Below are 23753 nucleotides of genomic sequence, written 5' to 3' on the forward strand. Positions count from 1 at the left end.
TAGTAAAACTCACAAAGATACATAACTCAAGGCATTATTAGCCATTTTGCATGTGTGGTTTAGGACTTATGTTTAAATAACCGTCAGATTGAGTGTGACAGTATACTGTCATAGTGAGTAAAACCCATATTTTGTAATTGCAAACCTTATGAAAACAAATGATTCTACTAATACTCACATGGATACAATATTACAGGCATTTTTAGACATAATGCATGTTTGGTTTTGGAGTAATGTTTATATAACTTTCATATTTAGTATGACAATAATACTGTCATATTGAATAAAAAAAACTAACTTGTATCTGTACAAACCTTAAAAAATATTTTTTTCCCCAGTAAAACTCACAAAGAGACATTTCTCCAGGCATTATTAGCCATTGTGCACATGTGGTTTAGGAGTTATGTTTAAATAAATGTCCAATTGAATGTGGCAGTTATACTGTTATTATGAGTAAAACCTAATTTTTGTAAATGTTAACCATACCACAATACCTGATTCTGTTAAAACTCACATAGATTCAATATTACAGGCATTTTTAGACATTTTACATGTTTGGTTTAGAGTTGTGTTTGAATACATTTGTATTGCTTTTTTCATTAGGGCAAGTCCGACGGGCAGGCGGCCGCGGGGAAGACCCAGGACACATTGTGAGTGAAACCTAATTTTTGTAATTGTAAACCTTACCAAAATACCTGATTCTGGTAAAACTCACATAGATTCAATATTACATGCATTTTTAGACGGATTGCATGTTTGGTTTTGGAGTTATCATTATACACCTTTCATATTTAGTATGACAGTTATACTGTATATTACCATTGAGTAAAAAAAAACCTAAATTGTGTCTTTGCAAACCTTACAAAAGATCGTTATTCTAGTAAAGACTTAGACTTAGACTTAGACTTTCTTTTTATTGTCATTCAAATTTGAACTTTACAGCACAGATAAGAACGAAATGTCGTAGTGCAGGATAAAAAAGCAACAAGGTGCATATTTCGATAAATAAATATATAAATACTATATATATATATATATATATATATATATATATATATATATATATATATATATATATATATATATATATATATATAATAAATATATATAAATAGATAAATAGATTACTGTGCAGATAAATATATTGCACTTTTTCCACATGCGCCCACGTTTATGGGTGTATGTTATATTGGTTTTTTCATTCCGGCGAGTTAATTCATTTTGAGGGGAGTTGAGGAGATAATTTAATTATGATGCGTTCAAGAGTCTTACGGCCTGAGGGAAGAAGCTGTTACAGAAGCTGGAGGTTCTGCTTCGGAGGCTGCGGAACCTCTTTCTAGAGTCCAGCAGTGAAAACTGTCCTTGGTGGGGGTGGGAGGAGTCTTTGCAAATTTTCTGAGCCCTGGTCAGGCAGCACTTTTTGCAATCTCCTGGATAGGAGGAAGAGGAGTCCTGATGATCTTTTCCGCCGTCCTCACCACTCTCTGGAGATACTTCCAGTCTGAGGCAATGCAGGCTCCAGTCCAGACAGAGATGCTGTTGGTCAGCAGGCTCGCTATAACAAAGATACATCTCTCCAAGCATTATTAGCTATTTTGCATTTGTTGTTTAGGAGTTATGTTCAAATAACTGTCATAGTGAGTAAAACCTAAATTTTGTATTTGCAAACCTTTCAAAAACAACTGATTCTAGTAAAACTCGCACAGATACAATATTGCAGGCATTTTTAGACATAATGCATGTTTGGTTTTGGAGTTATGTTTCTATAACTTTCATATGTATGACAGCTATACTGTTATATTTAATAAAAAAACACTAACTTGTGTCTTTACAAACCTTACAAAATATTGTTTTCCCAGTAAAACTCACAAAGATACATTTCAACAGGCATTATTAGCCATTGTGCATGTGTGGTTTAGAAGTTATGTTTAAATAACTGTCATATGGAGTGTGACCGTAAAGTCATAGTGAGTAAAACAAACTAACTTGTGTCTTTGCAAACTTTACAAAATATAATCATTCTAGTAAAACAAACAAAGATACATTTCTCCAAGCATTATTAGCCATTTTGCATTTGTTGGTTAGGAGTTATGTTTAAATAACTGTCAAAGTAAATAAAACCTAATTTTGGTATTTGAAAACCTTACAAAAACAACTGATTCTAGTAAAACTCACACAGATACAATATTACAGGCATTTTTAGACATAATACATGTTTGGTTTTGGAGTAATGTTTGGCGCAGTGGAAGAATGGCCGTGCGCGACCCGAGGGTCCCTGGTTCAATCCCCACCTAGTGCCAACCTCGTCATGTCCGTTTTGTCCTGAGCAAGACACTTCACCCTTGCTCCTGATGGGTGCTGGTTAGCGCCTTGCATGGCAGCTCCCTCCATCAGTGTGTGAATGTGTGTGTGAATGGGTAAATGTGGAAGTAGTGTCAAAGCGCTTTGAGTACCTTGAAGGTAGAAAAGCGCTATACAAGTACAACCCATTTATTTATATATAGTAAGATACTGTTATATTGAGTAAAAAAAACTAACTTGTGTCTTTACAAACCTTACACAATATATTTTTTCTAGTAAAACTCACAAAGAGACATTTTCCCAGGTATTATTAGCCATTGTGCATGTGTGGTTTAGGAGTTAACGTTAGTGAATTAATGTTAATTAATGTGCTTTGGGAATGAGGGGGCGATACTGCTGAATGTTTGGGAGAAATGCCCAAGAATAGGTTTTTAAAACGCACATTTACCGACAGAAGCGCCAGAGGTCTTTGAGAGCATCAGCTTGCGATTACAAAGAGACTTCGCTGGCAGTTTTCTTTCCTTTTTTTTTTTTGACAAGAAGCTAGCTATCGGTGTGAAGCCCACAGCAACATGTTTTTGTAATTCAATGAAAGAATGGATTGTTCATTACAACTTCTACTCGCAAATAAATCTGTCATGTGTTAATTGTTTTATTTAGCTAGACAAAACAAAATGTTCATTAATGTTTATGATGTAGTTTATTTCTTATTGAAATAGTTTTCCATCAACAGGAAGCAAATCAGAACAGAACATTATTCTCATAATTCAGGCAAGTAGAAAATAATGTATGCATTATATTGCTTTGTTATTTTCCCTTATTCATCCATCATAATGTAATATTAAAATTGTGGCTGAATATTTTAGACCATTGTTTTAATACCACAAATTGTGTCTCTTCATTTTCAGGGTGGCCTTTGGAGGAGCAAGTGGACTTTGTGCAAGGGAGGTGCCGTGGGGATCAAGATGAGGCCGCTCCTGGACAGACTGAGTCAGGTGTGCTTGTTTTGCTTGTTCATACAGTATGTTTTACAGGGAGCTGGACCTACTTTTTTTTCTCACTCACAGACACATACAGTATACACATACAGGACAAGCCTCACACTTGGTAGATTCCATGCCCTTGCACGCTCTGGGTCCATGCACTTAAAACACGAGCAAATATATGCACTTGTGTTTTCACTTGACAGTTGATTGTGTATATATAATGGTTATGTTCATGTTCTTAATCTGTTCACAGAAACAGAGCATTGAGATGAGGCGTGAAACCATTATCCGCAGCCTTATACTGTACCTTGGCGAGAAGGAAGAGGAACTTTTTGAAGACTGCTTGGTATAGCATTATTTTAATCATTTAAAAATATGTTTTAATGACACAGGTTAATTTAATGTTAAAGTTAAGAGGAAAGCAGACAAAGGAACATATATTCTTGTGTTCATTCTTCCCTGATAATGAAGTCACTTTGAATGATTCATGCAGTTCTATTATTTGTTTCTCAAAAACATTCTTCTTTTTTGTTATATTTTGTATGCAGGAGGACAGCCTGAGTGATGTCAGTAACCACATCCTCAAAATACTCGTCGTCCACGGTGCTGATGAGGATCCAGTTGATGTCTCCATCCTTGTGGAAGGCCATGAGATTTTGCCAGGGTGCAACAGTACTGCGAAAGCTTGCTCACTGCTCATGGGACTGATTTATGCCCTGAACTTGGCATACCCTCCCACTTTGCGCTACACTTTTGAAGTCTTCCAAAAACTCATGCTGGAGCTGGATGGATTGAAACTGTCCCCAAAAGTAAACACCTTGAAGTTGAAGTTGCTTTCCTAAATGCATGTCATGACTTTGTCATCCTAGAGGAGGAAAATGACATCATTTATGGACCCTTGTTGAGGACGTAGCATCATGCATGGACTCTTGTGAAGAAATGCCAAGAATTAGCACTGAGTTCCAGTTCATCTTGGTGTACTAGTGGGTTGCCTGTCATAAATGTTTTTCATTTTTTGTCAAATAAGGTATCTGTTAATGACAGTAAAGATTTTATTCTTCAACAAGAATGGTTAGACACCTTAAGCTGTTTATTTTTAGTTGGTATTGTTGATTTTATTTCATTAATGTTTTAATTGCATACTTAAAAGTGCACTAGTCAGAGGACTGGTTTAAATGTTGAAATTGCACTTTTTCAGTGTAGTTTGTAAGATTTTAATTGCATATTTGAGAAGTGACTATGTTACCAGTTCTATGTTGGATTTGGTGTATAATGTGTAATACTGTGTATTTGTTGTTTACCAGTCATACCAACCTTTGGATATTTTCTTTAAAAAATATACTATTACTACTATTTACTTTGAATACCTTTTGCTGGAGATACATCTTTAATTTACTGTTAGTACAAATTCTAATGCAGTACAATATAATGCACTTTTACTATTAACGCAGTACTTGTACAGTACATTCTGTTTTTCCCCCCATTTAAATAGGGGTATACATAATCCATACACCACTGCTCAAAGTTTAAGAGGCGGTTTCTGTCCTGACCCTCTCCCAGAAGTTGTTGTTGAGTATTATATTTCTGCAATGAATGTAGAAACTCTGTTTCAGAGGGTTGTAAGATTGAACTAAAAAGAAACTGTTTAATTGCATTGTAATTTAGTTGTGTGATATGTGATACATATATATTAAATGCATAGAGTATTGGTTAAATTTATTTGGTAACATTTATCAAAAGAAAACTGGCAATGATTACCTAATTTTAGTGAGTAATGTAAAGTAATGCAACCAAGTAAATTAAAATGTCAAGCACAAGAAAATAATTAAAATCTACTGAATTACTTCATAACAGCAAATACTACAGATATATAAAATTTACTTAAAATTTTGAGTAAAATTATGTTCCTGCTGATGAAAAACAAGTAGACTTTACTTAATTTGTTTAAATAAATATAACTTAAAACTTGGATGTAATTAAGTAACTGTTACTTAATATCTTCACAAACGTTATGTTATATGGTAAGTAGAATTTACTTGATACTGGCAAGTGAGTGTGACTTGATATTGCAGCATTAAATTTTACTTAAATCATTTGCGTGCAAATACTTACAATAATTTTTTAAAGTAAATCTTATGAGTTATTTTTTTCAGTGTACATTCTGTTTTTCCCCACATTTAAATAGGGGTATACATAATCCATACACCACTGCTCAAAGTTTAAGAGGCTGTTTCTGTCCTGACCCTCTCCCAGAAGTTGTTGTTGAGTATTATATTTCTGCAATGAATGTAGAAACTCTGTTTCAGAGGGTTGTAAGATTGAACTAAAAAGAAACTGTTTAATTGCATTGTAATTTAGTTGTGTGATATGTGATACATATATATTAAATGCATAGAGTATTGGTTAAATTTATTTGGTAACATTTATCAAAAGAAAACTGGCAATGATTACCTAATTTTAGTGAGTAATGTAAAGTAATGCAACCAAGTAAATTAAAATGTCAAGCACAAGAAAATAATTAAAATCTACTGAATTACTTCATAACAGCAAATACTACAGATATATAAAATTTACTTAAAATTTTGAGTAAAATGATGTTCCTGCTGATGAAAAACAAGTAGACTTTACTTAATTTGTTTAAATAAATATAACTTAAAACTTGGATGTAATTAAGTAACTGTTACTTAATATTTTCACAAATGTTATGTTATATGGTAGGTAAAATTTACTTGATACTGGCAAGTGAGTGTTACTTGATATTGCAGCATTACATTTTACTTAAATCATTTGCGTGCAAATACTTACAATAATTTTTTTAAGTAAATCTTATATTTTTTTCAGTGTGATACTATCCATATTGAGTAAAAAAAACTAACTTGTGTCTTTGCAAATCTTACAAAAGAACATTTTAGTAAATTTCACAAAGATACATTTCTTCATGCATTATTAGAAAATGTTCATGTGTAGTTTTGAAGTTATGTTGATATAACTTTCATATATAGTATGACAGTTATACTGTTATATTGAGTAAAAAAAAACTAACTTGTGTCTTTACAAACCTTACAAAATATTGTTTCCCAGTAAAACTCACAAAGATACATTTCTACAGGCATTATTAGCCATTTTATGTGTGGTTTAGGAGTTATGTTTAAATAACTGAAATTGAGTGTGACAGTATACTGTCAAAGTGAGTAAAAAAAAACTAACTCGTGTCTTTGCAAACCTTACAGAAGAAAATGTTACTAGTAAAACTCACAAAGATACATTTCTTCATGCATTATTAGAAAATGGTCATGTGTAGTTTAGGAGTTATGTTTAAATAACAGTCATTTTGAGTGTGGTAGTATAACTGCCACACATATTGAGTTATAAAGTTAAGTGTAACACCTAATTTTTGTATTTGCAAACCTTACAAAAACAACTGATTCTTGTAAAACTCACATGGATTCAATATTAAAGGCATTTTAGACATTTTACATGTTTTGTTTAGGAGTTGTGTTTGAATGCATTAGTATTGCTTTTTTCGTTAAGGCAAGTCCAAACGGCAGGAGGCCACGGGGAAGACACAGGACACATTGGGAAGATTATATCAGCTGGCTGGCCTGGGAACGCCTCGGGATCCCCCGAGAAGAGCTGGACGAAGTAGCTGGGGATAGGGAAGTCTGGGCTTCTCTGCTTAGGCTGCAGCCCCTGCAACACGACCTCAGATAAGCGGAAGAAAATGGACGGATTTAGTATGACATTTATACTATCATATTGAGTTAAAAAACCCTAACTTTTGTTTTTGTAAACATTCAAAATATATTTTTTCTAGTAAAACTCACAAAGATACATAGAGTTTAAATAACTGTTATAGTAAGTAAAACCTTTTTTTTGTATTTGAAAACCTTACAAAAACAACTGATTCTAGTAAAACTCACATGGATTCAATATTACAGGCATTTTTACACATTTTGCATGTTTGGTTTAGAAATTATGATGGAACACATTTTTATTGCTTTTTTCGCATTATCTCAGGATTTTAAGAATATTACTGTCACAATGAGTAAAAACTACTTTCTGTGTTTGCAAGGATTAAAAAAAGCATATTTTTCGAGTAAAACTCCTAAGGATGCATTATTTCAGGCATCATTAGCCATTTAGCATTTGTAGTTTAGAAGTTATGTTTAAATAACTGTCATATTAAATGTAACAGTATACTCTCATATAGAGTAAAACCTAATTTTTGTATTTGCAAACCTTACAAAAACAACTGATTCTAGTAAAACTCACATGAATTCAATATTACAGTTATTTTTAGACATTTTGCCTGTTTGGTTTAGAAATTATGATGGAATACATTTTTATTGCTTTTTTCGCATTATCTCAGGATTTTAGGAATATTACTGTCATATTGAGTAAAAAACTACTTTTTGTGTTTGCAAGCCTTAAAAAAGCATATGTTTCGAGTAAAACTCACAATAATGCATTATTTCAGGCAATATTAGCTCATTTTATGTATAGTTTAGGAGTTATGTTTATTTACTGTCATATTGAGTGTACATTGTCATGGTGAAAAAAAACTAATTTTTTTATTTGCAAAAATTTCAAACAACCGATTCTAGTAAAACTCACATGGATTCAATATTACAGGCATTTTTACACATTTTGCATGTTTGATTTAGGAAATATGATTGAATATATTTTCATTGCTTTTTTCGCATTATCTCAGGATTTTAGGAATATTACTGTCATATTGAGTAAAAAACTACTTTTTGTGTTTGCAAGATTTGAAACAGCATATGTTTCGAGTAAAACTCCGTAGAATGCATTATTTGAGGCATCATTAGCCATTTTGCATGTGTAGTTAGGAGTTATTTTTAAATAACTGTCATATTGAGTGTGACAGTATACTGTCATAGTGAGTAAAACTTAATTTTTGTATTTGAAAACCTTATAAAAACAACTGATTCAGGTAAAACTCACATAGATTTAATATTACAGGCATTTTTAGACATTTTGCATTTTTGGTTTAGGAATTATGTTGGAATACATTTTTATTGCTTTTTTCGCATTATCTCAGGATTTTAAGAACATTACTGTCATATTGAGTAAAAAACTACTTTTTGTGTTTGCAAGCCTTAAAAAAGGATATGTTTCGAGTAAAACTCACAATAATGCATTAGTTCAGGCAATAATAGCTCATTTTTATGTGTAGTTTAGGAGTTATGTTTATTTACTGTCATATTGAGTGTACTTGTCATGTTAAAAAAAAACTAATTTTTTTATTTGCGAAAATTTCAAACACAACCGATTCTAGGAAAACTCACATGGATTCAATATTACAGGAATTTTTACAAATTTTGCATGTTTAGTTTAGAAATTATGATTGAATACATTTTTCTTGCTTTTTTCGCATTATCTCAGGATTTTAGGGATATAACTGTCATATTGAGTAAAAAACTACTTTTTGTGTTTGCAAGATTTAAAAAAGCATATGTTCAGAGTAAAACTCCGTAGAATGCATTATTTGAGGCATCATTAGCCATTTTGCATGTGTAGTTAGGATTTATGATTACAAAACTGTCATATTGATTGTGACAATTTACTTTCATAAAGAGTAAAACCTAATTTTTGTTTTTGCAAACCTTATTAAAACAACTGATTCTAGTAAAACTCACATGGATTTAATATTACAGGCATTTTTAGACATTTTTCATTGTTGGTTTAGGAATTATGTTGGAATACATTTTTATTGCTTTTTTCGCATTATCTCAGAATTTTAAGAAAATTACTGTCATATTGAATAAAAACTACTTTTTGTATTTGCAAGCCTTAAAAAAGCATATGTTTCGAGTAAAACTCACAAGAATGCATTAGTTCAGGCAATATTAGCTCATTTTTAAGTGTAGTTTAGGAGTTATGTTTAATTTACTGTCATATTGAGTGTACATTGTCATGGTGAAAAAAACCTAATTTTTGTATTTGCAAAAATTTCAAAAACAACCTAATCTAGTAAAAGTCACATGGATTCAATATTACAGGCATTTTTACACAATTTGCATGTTTGATTTAGGAAATATGATTGAATATATTTTCATTGCTTTTTTCGCATTATCTCAGTATTTTAGGAATATTACTGTCATATTGAGTAAAAAACTACTTTTTGTGTTTGCAAGATTTGCAAAAGCATATGTTTCGAGTAAAACTCAGTAGAATGCATTATTTGAGGCATCATTAGACATTTTGCATGTGTAGTTTAGGAGTTATGATTAAATAAATGTCATATTGAGTGTGACAGTTTACTTTCATAAAGAGTAAAACCTAATTTTTGCTTTTGCAAACCTTACTAAAACAACTGATTCTAGTTTAACTCACATGGATTCAATAATACAGGCATTTTTACACATTTTGCATGTTTAGTTTAGAAATTATGATTGAATACATTTTTATTGCTTTTTTCGCATTATCTCAGGATTTTAAGAACATTACTGTCATATTGAGTAAAAAAAATACTTTTTGTGTTTGCAAGCCTTAAGAAAGCATATGTTTCGAGGAAAACCGAAGGATCCATTATTTCAAACATTATTAGCCATTTTGCATGAGTAGTTTAGGAGTTATGATTAAAAAACTGTCATATTGAGTGTGACAGTTTACTTTCATAAAGAGAAAAACCTAATTTTTGTTTTTGCAAACTTTACTAAAACAACTGATTCTAGTAAAACTCACATGGATTCAATAATACAGGCATTTTTTCACATTTTGCATGTTTAGTTTAGAAATTATGATTGAATACATTTTTATTGCTTTTTTCGCATCATCTCAGTATTTTAGGAATATTACTGTCATATTGAGTAAAAAACTACTTTTTGCGTATGCAAGATTTGAAAAAGCATATGTTTCGAGTAAAACTCCGTAGAATGCATTATTTGAGGCATCATTAGACATTTTGCATGTGTAGTTTAGGAGTTATGATTAAATAAATGTCATATTGAGTGTGACAGTTTACTTTCATAAAGAGTAAAACCTAATTTTTGCTTTTGCAAACCTTACTAAAACAACTGATTCTAGTAAAACTCACATGGATTTAATATTACTGGCATTTTTAGACATTTTGCATTGTTGGTTTAGGAATTATGTTGGAATACATTTTTATTGCTTTTTTCGCATTATCTCAGAATTTTAAGAACATTACTGTCATATTGAGTAAAAACTACTTTTTGTGTTTGCAAGCCTTAAAAAAGCATATGTTTCGAGTAAAACTCACAAGAATGCATTATTTCAGGCAATATTAGCTCATTGTTAAGTGTAGTTTAGGAGTTATGTTTAATTTACTGTCATATTGAGTGTACATTGTCATGGTGAAAAAAACCTAAATTCTGTATTTGCAAAAATTTCAAACACAACATCATCTAGTAAATCTCACATGGATTTAATATTACAGGCATTTTTACACATTTTGCATGTTTGATTTAAGAAATATGATTAATTATATTTTCATTGCTTTTTTCGCATTATCTCAGGATTTTAAGAACATTACTGTCATATTGAGTAAAAATATACTTTTTGTGTTTGCAAGCCAGAAAAAAAGTACATGTTTCGAGGAAAACTCCCAAGGATCCATTATTTCAAACATTATTAGCCATTTTGCATTAGTAGTTTAGGAGTTATGATTAAAAAACTGTCATATTGATTGTGACAGTTTACTTTCATAAAGAGTAAAACCTAATTTTTGTTTTTGCAAACCTTACTAAAACAACTGATTCTATTAAAACTCACATGGATATAGTATTACAGGCTTTTTTTTAGACATTTTGCATTGTTGGTTAAGGAAATGTGTTGGAATACATTTTTATTGCTTTTTTCGCATTATCTCAGAATTTTAAGAACATTACTGTCATATTGAGTAAAAAACTACTTTTTGTGTTTGCAAGCCTTAAAAAAGCATATGTTTCTAGTAAAACTTACAAGAATGCATTATTTCAGGCAATATTAGCTCATTTTTATGTGTAGTTTAGGAGTTATGTTTAATTTACTGTCATATTGAGTGTACCTTGTCATGTTGAAAAAAACCTAATTTTTCTAATTGCAAACCTTTCAAACACAACTGATTCTAGTAAAACATACATTGATTCAATATTACAGGCATTTTTACACATTTTGCATGTTTGGTTTAGGAATTATAATGGAATACATTTGTTTTTGCTTTTTTCGTATTATCTCAGGATTTTAAGAACATTACTGTCATATTGAGTAAAAAACTACTTTTTGTGTTTGCAAGATTTAAAAAAGCATATGTTTCGAGGAAAACTCCCCGATGCATTATTTCAGGCATCAATAGCCATTTTGCTTGTGTGGAATAGGAGTTTTTAAATAACTGTCATATTGCGTGTGGCAGTTATACTGTCATTATGAGTAAAACCTAATTTTTGTATCTTTAAACCTTATAAACCTCCTGATTGTAGTAAAATTCACAAATATACAATATTACAGGCATTTTTAGACATAATGCAGGTTTGGTTTTGGAGTTAGGTTTATAACTTTTCATATGACAGTTATACTGTCATATTAAGTAAAAAAAAAAAAAAAGACGTGTCTTTGCAAACCTTACAAAATAAAGTAAAACTAGAACTTGGTTCGATCCCCACCTTCTACCAACCTCGTCACGTCCGTTGTGTCCTTGAGGGACACAACGGACGCTCCTGATGGGTTGTGGTTAGGGCCTTGCATGCCAGCTTCCGCCATCAGTGTGTGAATGTGTGTGTGAATGGATGAATGTAAAAATAGTGTCAAAGCACTTTGCGTACCTTGAAGGTAGAAAAGCGCTATACAAGTATAGCCCATTTACCATAGTGAGTAAAACCAAATGTTTGTATTTACAAACCTTACAAAAACAACCCATTCTAGTAAAAGTCACACAGATACAATATTTTAGGCATTTTTAGACATAATGCATGTTTGGTTTTGGAGTTATGTTTATATAACCTCCTTTCTGAGCCGCCACCTTATCGTGGTAGAGGAGTTTGCGTGTCCCACTGATCCTAGGAGCTACGCTGTCTGTGGGCTTCTATGCCCCCTCGTAGGCTCTCCCAAGACAAATAGGTCCTAGGTGAGGGATCAGACAAAGAGCAGCTCAAAGACCTTTATGAAAAGTACAAATCGAGGTCCTAGATTTTTCCTCGCCCGGACCCGGGTCACCGTGGCTCCCCTGTGGAGCCAGGCCCAGAGGTGGGGCACGATGGCGAGCGCCTGTTGACTGGCTCAGCTCAATGAAGCAACGTGATTCCCTCCTCCAATGGGCTCACCACTCATGGGCTGGGTTATAGAGGTCGGGTGCAGTGTGAGCTGAGCGGCAGCCGAAGGCAGGGCACTTGGCGGTCCGATCATCGGCTACATAAGCTAGCTCTTCTGACGTGAAATGTCACCTCGCTGGGAGGGAAGGAGCCTGAGCTGGTGTGCGAGGTGGAGAAGTTCCGGCTAGATATAGTTGGACTCACTTCGACGCACAGGAACCTGTTCTCTCGAGAGGGGCTGGACTCTCTTCCACTATGGCGTTGCAAGCAATGAGAGGCTGGGGTGGCAATTCTTGTTGTCCCCCCGGCTCAAAGACAAGAGTATGGGGTATCGGACTGTCTGATTGTGGCGGGTCGCTCCCTGTATGATCAGTGTAGGGCAGCCTTGGTCCTCCAAGGCTGCCCTTTGTCACCGATTCTGTTGTTAACTTTTATGGACAGAATTGCAGTCATGGCGTTGAGGGGATCCGGTTTGGTGGTTGCAGGATTAGGTCTCTGCTTTTTGCAGTTGATATGGTCCTGATGGCTTCAACTGGCCAGGATCTCCAGCTCTCATTGGATGGCCGAGTATGAAGCGACTGGGATGAGAATCAGCACCTCCAAGTCCGAGTCCATGGTTCTCGCCCGGTAAAGGGTGGGGTGCCATTTCCAGGTTGAGGAGGCGATGGCACATACTAGATGGCCCCAAGTGGAGGAGTTCAAGTACCTAGGAGTCTTGTTCACGAGTGAGGGAAGAGTGGATCATGAGATCCACAGGCGGATCGGTGCGGCGTCTTCAGTAATGAGGACGCTATATCGATCCATTGTGGTGAAGAAGGAGCTGAGCCAGAACTAAAAGCTCTAAATTTACCGGTCGATCTACATTCCTATCCTGCACCCATGGTCATGGTTATGACCGAAAAGACAAGATCCCGGGTACAAGCGGCCAAATTGAGTTTCCTCCGCCGGGTGGCGGGTCTCTCCCTTAGAGATAGGATAAGAAGCTCTGTCATCCGGGAGGAACTCAGAGTAAAGCGCTGCTCCTCCACATTGAGAGGAGCCAGATGAGGTGGTTCGGGCATCTGCTCAGGATGCCACCCGGACGCCTCCCGAGGGATGTGTTTCGGGCAAGTCCGACCGGCAGGAGGCCACGGGGAAGACCCAGGACACATTGGGAAGATTATGTCTCCCGGCTGGCCTGGGAACGCCACAGGATCCCCCGAGAAGAGCTGGAAGAAGTGGCTGGGGAGAGGGAAGTCTGGGCTTCTCTGTTTAGGCTGCTGCCCCCAAAACCCGACCTCGGTTAAGCGGAAGAAAATGGATGGATTTAGTAATGACAACAAACAATGCCCATCCATCCATTTTCTACCGCTTATTCCCTTTTGGGGTGGCAGGGAGCGCTGGAGCCTATCTCAGCTACAATCGGGCGGAAGGCGGGGTACTCCCCGGACAAGTCGCAAAAAATGATTCTAGTAAAACTCACATGGATACAATTTTACAGGTATTTTTAGACATAATGCATGTTTGGTTTTGGAATTATGTTTATATAACTTTCATTTTGTATTATGACAGTTATACTGTCATCTTGAGTAAAACTAACTTGTGTCTTTACAAACATTACAAACTATGTTTTTCCAGTAAAACTCACAAAAAATTTTTTTTCCAGGCATTATTAGACATTTTTCATGTGTGGTTTAGGAAATATGTTTAAATAACTGTCATATTGAATGTGGCAGTTATACTGTTATTATGTGTAAAACCAAATTTTTGTATTTGCAAACCTTACAAAAACAACTGATTCTAGTAAAACTCACATAGATTCAATATTACAGGCATTTTTAGACATTTCACATGTTTGAATATAATTTTTATTGCTTTTTTTCGTTAGGGCAAGTCCGATCGGCAGGAGGCCACGGGGAAGACCCAGGACACATTGGGAAGACTATGTCTCAGGCTGGCCTGGGAACGCCTCGGGATCCCCCGAGAAGAGCTGGACAAAGTGGCTGGGGAGAGGGAAGTCTGGGCTTCTCTGCTTAGGCTGCTGCCCCCGCAACCCGACCTCGGATAAGCGGAAGAAAATGGTTGGATTTAGTATGACAGTTATACTGTCATATTGAGTAAAAAACTATTTTTCATAGATTCAATATTACAGGCATCTTTAGATGGATTGCATGTTTTGTTTTGGAGATATGTTTATACAACTTTCATATTTAGTATGACAGTTATACTGTCATATTGAGTAAAAAAAAACAAAAACTTGTGTCTGCAAACCTTACAAAAGATTATTATTCTAGTAAAACTAACAAAGATACACTTTTCCAAGCATTATTAGCATTTTTTTGTTTTGGAGTTATAATGCTTGCGTTGAGAGGCGACGGGCTCGGGTGGCAATTCTTGTTGCCCCCCGGCTCAAAGCCTGCACGTTGGAGTTCAACCCAGTGGACCAGTGGGTAGCTTTCTTCCGCCTTCGGGTGGGGGGACGGGTCCTGACTGTTGTTTGGCCTTATGCGCCAAACGGCAGCTCAGAGTACCCACACTTTTTTGGATTCACTCGAGGGAGTACTGGAAAGTGCTCCACCGGGTGATTCCCTCATTCTACTGGGGGCCTTCAACGCTCATCTTGAAGTAGTCTTGTGATTTTTTCCCCCACACATACATATATATATATATATATATATATATATATATATATATATATATATATATATATATATATATATACACCCCCATTATTTACTTTTCACTTTTTACAATTTTGTACACTACTGCTGGAATTTAAATTTTCCTGAGGGAACTCTCCTGAAGGAATCAATAAAGTACTATCTATCTATCTATCTATCTATCTATTTATGTCTCCTGGCTGGCCTGTAAATGCCTCAGGATCCCCCGAGAAGAGCTGGACAAAGTGGCTGGGGAGAGGAAAGTCTGGGCTTCTCTGCTTAGGCTGCTGCCCCCGCAACCTGACCTCGGATAAGCAGGAAGAAAATGGATGGATTTAGTATGACAGTTATACTGTCATATTAAGTAAAAAACTAACTTGTGTCTTTGCAAACATTAGAAACATTTTTTTTTTCTAGTAAAACTCACAAAGATACATAACTCAAGGCATTATTAGCCATTTTGCATGTGTGGTTTAGGACTTATGTTTAAATAATCATCAGATTGAGTGTGACAGTATACTGTCATAGTGAGTAAAACCCATATTTTGTAATTGCAAACCTTATGAAAACAAATGATTCTACTAAAACTCACATGGATACAATATTACAGGAATTTTTAGACATAATGCATGTTTGGTTTTGGAGTAATGTTTATATAACTTTCATATTTTGTATGACAGTAATACTGTCATATTGAATAAAAAAAACTAACTTGTATCTGTACAAACCTTAAAAAATATTTTTTTTCCAGTAAAACTCACAAAGAGACATTTCTCCAGGCATTATTAGCCATTGTGCACATGTGGTTTAGGAGTTATGTTTAAATAAATGTCAAATTGAATGTGGCAGCTATACTGTTATTATGAGTAAAACCTAATTTTTGTAAATGTTAACCTTACCACAATACCTTATTCTGGTAAAACTCACATAGATTCAATATTACAGGCATTTTTAGACATTTTACATGTTTGGTTTAGAGTTGTGTTTGAATACATTTGTATTGCTTTTTTCATTAGGGCAAGTCCGACGGGCAGGAGGCCGCGGGGAAGACCCAGGACACATTGGGAAGACTATGTCTCCCGGCTGGGCTGTCGAACGCCTCGGGATCCCCCGAGAAGAGCCGGACGAAGTGGTTGGGGATAGGGAAGTCCGGGCTTCTCTGCTTAGGCTGCTGCCCCTGCAACCGGACCTCGGATAAGCGGAAGAAAATGGATGGATTTAGTATGACAGTTATACTGTCATATTAAGTAAAAAAAACTAACTTACAAAATATATTTTTTCTAGTAAAACTCACAAAGATACATATCTACAGGCATTATTAGCCATTTTGCATGTGTGGTTTAGGAGTTATGTTTAAATAACTGTCATATGGAATATGGCAGTAATACTGTCATCATGACCTAATTTTTGTAATTGTAAACCTTACCAAAATACCTGATTCTGGTAAAACTCACAAAGATTCAATATTACAGGCATTTTTAGACGGACTACATGTTTGGTTTTGGGGTTACGTTTATACAACTTTCATATTTAGTATAATAGTTATACTATCATATTGAGTACAAAAAACAAACTTGTGTCTTTGCAAACCATACAAAAGATCATTGTTTTAGTTAATCTAACAAAGATACATTTCTCCAAGCATTATTAGTCATTTTGCATTTGTTGTTTAGGAGTTATGTTTAAATAACTGTCATAGTGAGTAAAACCTAATTTTTGTATTTGCAAAAACCTTACAAAAACAACTGATTCTAGTAAAACTCACATGGATGCAATATTGCAGGCATTTTTAGACATGATGCATGTTTGATTTTGGAGTTGTGTTTATATATCTTTCATATTTAGTATTACAGTAATATTGAGTAATAAAAACTAACTTGTGTCTTTACAAACCTTACAAAATATTTGTTTTCCTGCAAAACTCACAAAGAGACATTTCTCCAGGCATTATTAGCCATTTGGCATGTGTGGTTTAGGAGTTATGTTTATATAACTGCCAGATTGAGTGTGACAGTATACTGTGAGTAAAACCCATATTTTGTATTTGCAAACCTTACAAAAACAACTGATTCTAGTAAAACTCACATGGATACAAAATGACAGGCATTTTTAGAGATAATGCATGTTTGGTTTTGGAGTTATGTTTATATAACTTTCATATTTAGTATGACAGTAACACTGTCATATTGAGTAAAAAAAACTAACTTGTGTCAGTACAAACATTACGAAATATTTTTTTTCCAGTAAAACTCACAAAGAGACATTTCCCCAGGCATTAATAGCCATTGTGCATGTGTGGTTTAGGAGTTATGTTTAAATAGATGTCAAATTGAATGTGGCAGTTATACTGTCATTATGAGTGAAACCTAATTTTTGTAATTGTAAGCGGAAGAAAATGGATGGATTTAGTATGACAGTTATACTGTCATATTAAGTAAAAAAAAACTAACTTACAAAATATATTTTTTCTAGTAAAACTCACAAAGATATATATCTACAGGCATTATTAGCCATTTTGCATGTGTGGTTTAGGAGTTATGTTTAAATAACTGTCATATTGAATGTGGCAGTAATACTGTCATGACCTAATTTTTGTAATTGTATACCTTACCAAAATACCTGATTCTGGTAAAACTCACAAAGATTCAATGTTACAGGCATTTTTAGACAGATTACATGTTTGGTTTTGGGGTTACGTTTATACAACTTTCATATTTAGTATGACAGTTATACTGTATATTACCATTGAGTAAAAAAAAACCTAACTTGTGTGCAAACCTTACAAAAGATCATTATTCTAGTAAAGACTTAGACTTAGACTTTCTTTTTGTCATTCAAATTTGAACTTTACAGCACAGATAAGAACGAAATGTCGTAGTGCAGGATAAAAAAGCAATAAGGTGCATATTTCGATAAATATATAAATACTATATATATATATATATATATATATATATATACACATATATATATAATAAATAAATATATATAAATATATATAAATAGATAAATAGATTACTGTGCAGATAAATATATTGCACTTTTTCCACATGCGCCCACGTTTATGGGTGTATGTTATATTGTTTATTTCATTCCAGCGAGTTAATTCATTTTGAGGGGAGTTGAGGAGATAATTTAATTATGATGCGTTCAAGAGTCTTACAGCCTGAGGGAAGAAGCTGCTACAGAAGCTGGAGGTTCTGCTTCGGAGGCTGCGGAACCTCTTTCTAGAGTCCAGCAGTGAAAACTGTCCTTGGTGGGGGTGGGAGGAGTCTTTGCAAATTTTCTGAGCCCTGGTCAGGCAGCACTTTTTGCGATCTCCTGGATAGGAGGAAGAGGAGTCCTGATGATCTTTTCCCCCGTCCTCACCACTCTCTGGAGATACTTCCAGTCTGAGGCACTGCAGGCTCCAGTCCAGACAGAGATGCTGTTGGTCAGCAGGCTTGCTATAACAACGATACATCTCTCCAAGCATTATTAGCTATTTTGCATTTGTTGTTTAGGAGTTATGTTTAAATAACTGTCAAAGTAAATAAAACCTAATTTTGGTATTTGAAAACCTCACAAAAAACTGATTCTAGTAAAACTCACACAGATACAATATTACAGGCATTTTTAGACATAATACATGTTTGGTTTTGGAGTAATGTTTGGCGCAGTGGAAGAATGGCCGTGCGCGACCCGAGGGTCCCTGGTTCAATCCCCACCTAGTACCAACCTCGTCATGTCCGTTGTGTCCTGAGCAAGACACTTCACCCTTGCTCCTGATGGGTGCTGGTTAGCGCCTTGCATGGCAGCTCCCTTCATCAGTGTGTGAATGGGTAAATGTGGAAGTAGTGTCAAGGCGCTTTGAGTACCTTGAAGGTAGAAAATCGCTATACAAGTACAATCCATTTATTTATATATATATATAGTATGACAGCTATACTGTTATATTGAGTAAAAAAAACTAACTTGTGTCTTTACAAACCTTACACAATATATTTTTTCTAGTAAAACTCAGAGACATTTCCCCAGGTATTATTAGCCATTGTGCATGTGTGGTTTAGGAGTTATGTTTAAATAAATGTCAAATTGAATGTGGCAGGTATACTGTCATGAGTAAAACCTAATTTTTGTAATTGTAAACCTTACCAAAATACCTGATTCTGGTAAAACTCACATAGATTGAATATTACATGCATTTTTAGACGGATTGCTTGTTTGGTTTTGGAGTTATGTTTTTACAACTTTCATATTTAGTATGACAGTTATACTGTCATATTGAGTAAAAAAAACAACTAACTTGCGTCTTTGCAAACCTTACAAAAGATCATTATTCTGGTAAAGACTTAGACTTTCTTTTTATTGTCATTCAAATTTGAACTTTACAGCATAGATAACACAATTTCGTTACATAAACTCATGGTAGTGCAGGATAAAAAAGCAATAAGGTGCATATATAAATAAATAAATATATAAATATACATATAAAATAAATAAATATACTTAAATATATATAAATAAATAAAAAGATTACTGTGTAGATAAATATATTGCACCTTTTCCACATGCGCCCACGTTTATGGGTGTATGTTATATTGTTTTTTGTTTATTCCAGCGAGTTAATCCATTTTGAGGGGAGTTGAGGGGATAATTTAATTATAATGCGTTCAAGAGTCTTACGGCATGAGGGAAGAAGCTGGAGGTTCTGCTTCGGAGGCTGCGGAACCTCTTTCTAGAGTCCAGCAGTGAAAACAGTCCTTGGTGGGGGTGGGAGGAGTCTTTGCAAATTTTCTGAGCCCTGGTCAGGCAGCGCTTTTTGCGATCTCCTGGATAAGAGGAAGAGGATTCCTGAAGATCTTTTCCGCCGTCCTCACCACTCTCTGGAGAGACTTCCAGTCTGAGGCACTGCAGGCTCCAGTCCAGACAGAGATGCTGTTGGTCAGCATGCAGGCTCTCTATAACAAAGATACAGTTCTCCAAGCATTATTAGCTATTTGCATTTGTTGTTTAGGATTTATGTTTAAATAACTGTCATAGTGAGTAAAACCTAAATTTTGTATTTGCAAACCTTACAAAAACAATTGATTCTAGTAAAACTCACAGATACAATATCACAGGCATTTTTAGACATAATGCATGTTTGGTTTTGGAGTTGTGTTTATATAACTTTCATATTTAGTATTACAGTAATACTGTCATATTGAGTAAGATACATTTCTTCATGCATTATTAAAACATGTTCATGTGTAGTTTAGGAGTTATGTTTTAATAACTGTCAAATTGAGTGTGGTAGTTATACGTCATTAAGTGTTAAACCTAATTTTTGTATTTGCAAACCTTACAAAAACAACTGATTCTAGTAAAACTCACATAGATTCAATATTGCAGGCATTTTAGACATTTTACATGTTTGGTTTAGGAGTTGTGTTTGAATACATTTTAATTGCTTTTTTCGTTAGGGCAAGTCCGACCGGCAGGAGGCCACGGGGAAGCCCCAGGACACATTGGGAAGACTATGTCAGCCGGCTGGCCTGGGAACACTTTGGGATCCCCCGAGAAGAGCTGGACGAAGTGGCTGGGGAGACGGAAGTCTGGGCTTCTCTGCTTAGGCTGCTGCCCCCACAACCCGACCTCGGATAAGCGGAAGAAAATGGATACATTTAGTATGACAGTTATACTATTATATTGAGTAATAAAAACCAACTTGTGTCTTTAAAAAACCTTACAAATTATATGTTTTCTAGTAAAACTCAAAGATACATCTCCAGGCATTATAAGCCATTTTGCATGTGGTTTAGGGGTTATGTTTAAATAACTGCCATATTGAAAGTGGCAGTTATACTGTCATTATGAGTAAAACCTAATTTTTGTAATTGTAAACCTTACCAAAATACCTGATTCTGGTAAAACTCACATAGATTCAATATTACAGGCATTTTTAGACGGATTGCATGTGTAGTTTTGAAATTATGTTTATACAACTTTCTTAGTTGTGATACAGTGATACTACATATTGAGTAAAAAAAACTAACTTGTGTCTTTGCAAACCTTACAAAAGAACATTTTAGTAAAAGATACATCTCCAGGCATTATTAGCCATTTTGCATTTGTTGTTTAGGAGTTATGTTTAAATAACTGGCATAGTGAGTAAAACCTAATTTTTGTATTTGCAAACCTTACAAAAACAACTGATTCTAGTAATACTCACATGGATACAATATTACAGGCATTTTTAGACATAATGCATGTTTGGTTTTAGAGTTATGTTTATATAACTTTCATATTTAGTATGACAGTAAAACTGTCATATTGAGTAAAAAAAACTAGCTTGTGTCTTTGCAATTCTTACAAAAGATCATTATTCTAGTAAAACTCACAAAGATACATTCCTCCAGGCATTATTAGCCACTTTGCATGTGTGGTTTAGGAGATATGTTTTAAACAACTGTCATATTTAGGTGGCAGTTATATGTCAATGCGTAAAACCTAATTTTTGTTTTTGCAAATCTTTCAAAAACAACTGATTACAGTAATTGTCACATAGTTTTAATATTACAGGTATTTTTAGACATTTTGCATTGTTGGTTTAGGAATTATGTTGCAATACATTTTTATTGCTTTTTTTGCATTATCTCAGGATTGTAAAAATATTAGTCATATTGAGTAAAAAACTACTGATTGGGTGTGGCAGTTATATTGTCATTATGTGTAAAACCTAATTGTTGTATTTGCAAACCTTACAAAAACAACTGATTGTCGTAAAACTCACATGGATAAAATATTACAGGCATTTTTAGACATAATACATCTTTGGTTTATGAATCGTGTTCGATTGCTCCTGCTCACAGAACCACACAGCCAGCGCACAACACACGAGCCACAAGCCCACAGCCCAAGGCAGTTAAATACCCCTGCAAATCCACAAGGCACGACACTTACTTTGGAGTCAGAGTTTCCTCTGCCCCTGCGTATTGTGGGATTCTGGGGGTTCTTTTCGGTAGCCTGCGGGTCTGCTGGGTAGTCTTGGGGATTCCTTCTCAACCTGCGCGCGTTCACCCGGTCCTCCTTGTCAAGCCTGACGATCCTCCTGGTCGCTCCTTTTTAAATGTGTGCAGCCCTAATGCTCCACAGGTGCGTCTGATTTCAGGTGCCTTTCGATTGGGCACTTTGGTTGTCAGTGGCAACAAGCTAAAAGGGGCAACGTCTTAAAATGCCAGCAAAGTCCACAAGGAATAAACTTATGCAATTAAAAATACAGTCAAAGTCCTCAAAGTGTAAAAACATGCAATCAAATTGTAAAATGTAAAAACATGCAATTAAAATCTAAAACAATAAAAACACTCAGACATGCATGACAATGAAACAAAAAAAATAAAATCCCCTACTTGTGTCCCATCACATCCCCCCCATACATTATCGTTGTCAGTCCCTGCAACGGGGGGAACTCTCAGACCAGTTAGGGTCTCTTCGATTCAGGGGAACGGAAAGGCGTCTTTATGTGTAACTGAGTTTAACCTCCGGTAGTCTACACAAAAGCGCCAACTCCCATCCTTTTTGCGGACTAACACTATAGGCGCTGCCCAGGGACTGCAGCTTTCCTTTATCACTCTCTGTTCAAGCATACCTGAAAGCATGCAGTGTCTTCACTTCCTTATGCAACAGAGGCGGGATGGGTCGGTATCTCTCCCTGGTAGGGGCGGAATCTCCAGTCAGTATCCTGTGTTGCACAACACTGGTCCTTCCAAAGTCCTCATGTTGTGCAAACACCTTCTCCCACTTCGCCAGCAGGGCGCGTAGCTGCACTTGTTGCTGCTCAGACAGATCCGGCTTATCACTCAAATCCCTAACATCTGGGGACAGTTCTGGATTGGTTTGGGCTGTGGCATCAATGAGTGACACTTCTACCACACCCTCCTCTACTAGAGATAAACACAGATCCTCAGCTGCATGCACATCACTATCATCAACACGGAACAGCTGCCCTAGCTTCTCAAATTGTTTTAAGGAAATACTGTAGGAATGGGGGTTATAAGCACGGAGGGGCAGCCTACCTCTGTTCACCACGACCAGTGATTTTGCCACGCCAACTGCCGGTGCAGTTGGCGTGGCAGGGCACAGTAGTTAGCCCCGCACCAACATCTCCTTTGGGGGATATGTAATACTAGTCTTCGAGGCCATTCTCACGTGGCCTAGCAAGCCATCTTCAGCAGCAACAGCTTCTATACGGGAACATGTAGCAAAAGCTTCCCTCCACACCTTTTGCTTTTGAAGATGCCGAAGAGTAGAGGTTTTAGGACATTTAAAAACGGCATCCCAACAACCCACGATTAGATTCATACCTATTATGAAGGGGTGTGTACAGTTTTGATCCGCAACAATCACTACTCCTCTTTCGGGAACTTTAACACCCTCTACCTCAAAATCAAGAACCGCATAGGGGATTTCCAGGCCATTAGCTGCTCTTAGACGAAAAAGGGTAGGGGTCCTTTCGAGCTTCGCTTCGGTAAAGTGAGCATTAAATAGGCTTTCGGACATTAGCGTCACTTGGGACCCGGTGTCTAAAAGTCCTG

The 23753-nt window shown here is 35.5% G+C and overlaps 1 long non-coding RNA gene across 1 annotated transcript; it reads right to left on the reverse strand.

Annotated features, from left to right (window-relative positions):
* Positions 1-20605: 20605 nt before the first annotated feature.
* Positions 20606-22252, reverse strand: LOC140679935 (uncharacterized). The gene is made up of 2 exons (XR_012051209.1): positions 22123-22252; positions 20606-20814 (listed from the first exon to the last, which is right to left on the reverse strand). It is a non-coding gene; the product is annotated as an uncharacterized lncRNA (long non-coding RNA).
* Positions 22253-23753: the final 1501 nt, after the last annotated feature.

The sequence above is a fragment of the Nerophis lumbriciformis genome, linkage group LG27, assembly GCF_033978685.3.
Source record: "Nerophis lumbriciformis linkage group LG27, RoL_Nlum_v2.1, whole genome shotgun sequence".
Lineage (NCBI taxonomy): Eukaryota > Metazoa > Chordata > Actinopteri > Syngnathiformes > Syngnathidae > Nerophis > Nerophis lumbriciformis.